The sequence below is a fragment of the Triticum urartu genome, chromosome 2, assembly GCF_003073215.2.
Source record: "Triticum urartu cultivar G1812 chromosome 2, Tu2.1, whole genome shotgun sequence".
Taxonomy (NCBI): Eukaryota; Viridiplantae; Streptophyta; class Magnoliopsida; order Poales; family Poaceae; genus Triticum; species Triticum urartu.
In genome coordinates this window covers 409,939,081-409,944,399 of record NC_053023.1, presented here as the reverse complement: position 1 = coordinate 409,944,399, position 5,319 = coordinate 409,939,081, and the positions used below count along the sequence as shown (strand labels likewise).

Below are 5,319 nucleotides of genomic sequence, written 5' to 3'. Positions count from 1 at the left end.
TGATGAAGAAATTGAAGTGGATACGATCCCTTCAACACCTGTTATCTCCTCGCCTATGCCTTAGTTCACAGCTGAAGAGGCTGGCGTTGAAGAAATGGAAGATGAAGATGTGGACGTTGGCTACTCCACACCAGTGATGAGTGATGAATTCTGGGAAAGTCATCATCCAAACTCTCCAATGTTCACACCGTTGCAGCAAATACCTCAGTCCCCCGCACAAACTGTTCAAATGGGCTCTGAAGAAACTCATCCCACTTCATCTGTACATGAGGAAATTCCAGCCACTAGTGCTGAAGAAACTGCTGCTGCTGAACATCTGAAGATGCCGACTGCCACTGAAGAGGAACCAGAAATTCCTCAGCCTGAAGAACCTGAGATTATGATTCCTGAGGTCGTGATGCAACTCACTGACACTCCTCTACCCAAGCCAAAGGATCCATTCTCACGCAAGCAAAAGTTCAAGGCTGATGATTTCTTCGGCGAGCATGTATTCTTCGAAGACTACAACCCTTATAACTCTGGTCGCATTAGGAAGAGGCGTTTCTGGACTGCTAGTCAAGCCAATTTCTATTCCTCAGTGTTGTTCAACAAAGAGAAAATCTTCTACCATGAGCACATTCCTCACGTGGATATGGAATCTCTGCCTGTAACGACCCGAATCTGATAAGACTCAATGTCTCTGTGCTCACTGTGCTAGTCCCTAGATCGACTTGCTAGCACACATAGTACATATGAATATCAAATAATAAGTGCATCATTTACTATAACATATGATCCAGAATTTATAAAATATTACAAACTGAGTAGCACATAGCTAACTTATTCAATAATAACAGCGGAAAGGTACCATAATCAACGATGAGTCCATCAATGCCCACTGGAGAACATGTTGAGTGCAGACTCGCGACCCTACTGTATCTCACTAATCATCTGAAAATCCTGCAACATGATAAGTTGCAGCCACAAAGGGTCAATACATTGAATGTATTGGCAAATCACACAATATGATATAGCAAACCTACATCCACAAAGCAATGTATGACAAACAAAACACACAAGTTAGTTTGGAGAAGAATGTCTTCACCTACCTCCACTACCTGAACTCACAACCAACTCTAATTTACTCGCCCAAGATAACCCAAAGATTCTAAATAAACATGACAAGAACTTCAGAAGTATGTCTCTAATGCGCTCTGTCAGTGGCACATTCTCTAGGAACAATAGAGCGCCCTGCTAAGGACGCATTCACCTGATTTATGCCCCAAAAACTATACCTCGCCTCAAGTGCACTCTGTCAATGGCGCATTCTCTAGGGACAATAGAGCGCTCTGCCAATGACGCATTCACCTGGTTAATAATCCCGAACCTACGGCTATAAACACTCACCACTTTCATGGATCACTCGGCACATGCCCACGTCTACCATAGCAAGTTGATCACACCATCACATACCACAATCGACAACAAAACATGGTAACACGGGATACACATACCAGGCCAAACATATATCATAGCATAAAACACAACATGCATAGTAGAATATAGGATGAGCAAAATCAAAAGTGCAAACTTGCCTTGAACGGTGCTGAAGTACTCTAATGATTAATTCCGATCCGCTTCACACTCCGGACAATCTATACGATTAACGAATGCAACGATAAATAAACTATGCTCACATAACACTAAAATAAAGTAAACAGCAACGAATTCAAATAAAAACTTAAATAACAGAAAAATATCAGTAGGTATATATTATCTACATGCTAGTAGGATCACAATGCAAAAAGAATCAACTAATTTGGATCAATGGTTTAAAAGATATGGCCTCCGGAAGTTTGAATTCAAATTTAAACAACTTTAAATTTGAATAGTTCAAAAAATGTGAAACTTTGGTTCTTCAATATTCGCCTGGTCATTACGAGTACACAGGCAAAAGAATTGATGAATTTGGAGTTACGGATCTCAAGATAAACCTAAATGAAAATTTCATATGGAATCTGCAAAGAACAATTATGCCATAAAAGTGTTATGGGAAGAACTGCCGCGGTACTGTGGATGTGCCACGTGGCGCATGCTGATTGGCTGGAGGGTGTTCGCTGCGATGGCTAAACAGCGGACAGCCACTAAACATCGCATACCTATTCGAGAGGGAAAAAACAGAACATGATTTAATCTGGACCATTAGAGAGAGATCGGGCGGCTAAGGGTAGCTCACCGGAGAGGAACAGAGGCTGGGGCGGCCGGACTTGGACAAAATAGCGGCGCGGCGGCTCGGGCGGCGATGGTGGCGCCTGCTCCAGTGGTCTCGAGTCTCCGGAGGGTAGCGTACGGGGCGCGAAGCTCGACTGCGGTCTCAAAGAAATCCTGAGAGGCGTCAGTGGAGAACGGGGTTGACGGCAGAGGGTGGCTGGAGCTCGGGCAGTGGTTGTGATCTTCGGATCGAGGTCCTTGCGCTCGGTTCGGTACTCCCCTGTGCGAGATAGTGGGTCAAGGCGATAGAGGAGATCAAGGCGAAATTAACAGGGGCAAGAGGAGGTGCTGGGACCCACTGTAGGCGATGGAAACGACGACGGCGGAGGTCAGCAGCGGTGGAACTCGAGCGAGATCGTGAAATCAACCTAGGGCACGGGAGACTGCGATTTTGGCGAAAAATCGGACAAGCCGGATGTGGGGAGTATATATATGGAGGTGGGGGTGCAAAGGATCGATCGAATCGATCGATTCGATCTCGGTTTGGGTTCGGTAGCTACAGTGTTCGTGATGAACACGAGTGGTTGGAGGAGATGACAAGCGGGACTCGGTTGGCAGCGGCAGAGAAAGAAAAAAAATAAGAAAAAGAAGAGGCTTGCGAGGTGGGCTGCGGCTGTGCGAAAATAGGCCAGCTTGCCTAGCTGCTGCATGCGGGGCGAAGGAAAGGAAATGGGCTGCGCGCTGCTGGCACTACGCGGCCCAATGAACAGTGATCTCCGGCTGAGCAATTATACTGAACAGGAGGTCTATTTGGCTAAACCAAAATATATATAGATTCCTGAAATCACCATAACACACAGTAAAATGTTACTACTAATATCGAATACAGTGAACATTTTTAAAACACATATGCACCTTTGAAAATATTATATTTTATGCAATGCAAGCACATAAAGAGCATTATAACAACTCTAAAATAACTTTGAGCTTCAACAATGCCAAACTAATTTATGTAAACTCCAAAATATACTCTTAGCATTTTCCAAATATAATTAACAAGGGAGAAGTCATATTATCTCCACTCCAAATATATTGCCTTGAGTTGGAAAACACTTTTAATATTCAGAAAATTTAAATAAGCATAGAAATCATGATGAAAAGAATGATCCTATTAACATTCCAAATTTTAAAAATTTGGGATGTTACACTGCCGTGCTTTGCACCAGTCATCAGTGTTCTTCACGACGCTGGACTGTTAAATTTTTGCTCTGACATCTGTGATTGGAATGAAGAACGGATTCGTCAATTTTATGCGACGCTGCACATCACAGGAGATTCTGAAGATGTGAATTCATGGGTGCTGGACTGGATGTCTGAAAACACTCACTACACTGCACCAGCTTCTAAATTGCTTCGTGCCTTACCACTTAGTCCTCCCCTTGAAGAAGCTCGTCGCATCAACAGTGAACCTGAGCTTACAAATCACTACATGCAGGTTCTGATGAAACCTTTGAAGCCAAGTCAGGCCCCACGAACCAAATTCCTCGTGAAGGAATTATTTTATGTGCCCAGAACTGTCTATCGTATTCTTACGAGGACAATGAGTCCAATCAAAGGCCACGACTCATCTGATGAAGAAATTGTTGGCATCATGAAGAATCTGGTATTCAACATCGTTCATGGCATTCCTGTCAATTATCACGATTTCTTCATGAGGACTCTGGCAAATGTTGCACTCTCTCCGTTTGAGCTGAAGCCTTATGCACCTTGGATTATGAGATTCCTCAGGACAAGGTCTTCACTCAACTACAAAGCTGATTTTCAGAATCATCTCAGCTACTTGCCCCTACTTGAAGTCCTCAAGCAGACCTATTCGTCAGTTGATGAAAAGGGCAAGGCACCAGCTGTTATAGATGAAGGCATTCGTCCATTGGATGGTCAGTTTCGCAAAGCTGCCTCTTATTCCACCAATGATGACTCTGCCACACATGACTCTGCCAATGCACCCAAGTCTACTCCTCAAGCCACTGCTCCTCGTGTGATGACTGATCGTGAGCTTCTGCTTAGTCTTCATCAAAAGGTGGATCGAAATCATAAATGGGTTAAGCGTCAGTTTGGTTCATTTCTTCACAACATGACTGCTACACACAATGCAGTGAAGAAAAACCATTACTACCTCCATGAAGTTTTCGGTCGCACCTGGGCCATTCAGTCACATCTGTATGGTGAAGACGATCTGAAGAAAATGGGTCTCAAGGAAGACTTTGACTGGTCTGCACCCCCACCGAAGAAATTCAAGAAGGTCAAGGTTCCTTCTCTGGTGGCCAGCTCATTTTCTTCATCGTGCGAAACCGATGAGAATGAAGACTTGGACGACATTGTGGCAGGCCCTACTACAACAAACGACCCAACAACGCTGGCGCTCCTTCATCAACTTGATATTCTTCAGGGGCGTTAGTCCTCATATTCAATCCTTTTGGTCATTTGATGACAAAGGGGGCAAATTTTGAGTTAGTCTTCAAGCGGGTCTTTCTATATGGGCGTTTTTTTGTTAAGTTACAACTCTCGTTCTTCCGAGACTTTATTGGATCGAGTTGTAAACTTAAACCCGATGGTGCTCTGATACTTTTGATATGTTTTTCTGCATACTTATTCCTCATATATGCTAATGCACGCATGCTGAATTACATTAGTCACCATATTTCATCATGCATTTCAAATTCTTCACTGTTATATGTCAAATGCGTGTATGAATTACAAGATATAGGGGGAGATCTCCATGATTCAACTCTTCAAGTGTGCTTTGCTTCAAAAGCAAATTCCTCACTATGCACATCTTCAAGGGGAGTTCTTCTATATCTTGCAATCAAATTCCTCAATATCAGTATTTACATTTCATATGTTTATCCCCATTGAAAACTTAACCTATATTGTCATCAATCACCAAAAAGGGTGGAGATTGTAAGTGCATCTAGTGCCCCTTAGTGATTTTGGTGTATTGAAGACTTATAGGTTAAGGGACTAATGCGTTTCTGAGTGTACACAGGTCTATAAGTCTATGAGGAGTTTGATATTTACAGAGAAAGTCAACCCCTAAAAATGAAGTTCTTCGACTGAAGACTTTGAAAG

At 43.1% G+C, this 5,319-nt stretch overlaps 1 long non-coding RNA gene across 1 annotated transcript; it reads right to left on the bottom strand.

The window, feature by feature from the left end:
• Positions 1-1,573: 1,573 nt before the first annotated feature.
• On the bottom strand, positions 1,574-2,787 carry LOC125541596. Its single transcript, XR_007297599.1, has 3 exons — positions 2,550-2,787; positions 2,216-2,470; positions 1,574-1,634 (listed from the first exon to the last, which is right to left on the bottom strand). It is a non-coding gene; the product is annotated as an uncharacterized LOC125541596 (long non-coding RNA).
• Positions 2,788-5,319: the final 2,532 nt, after the last annotated feature.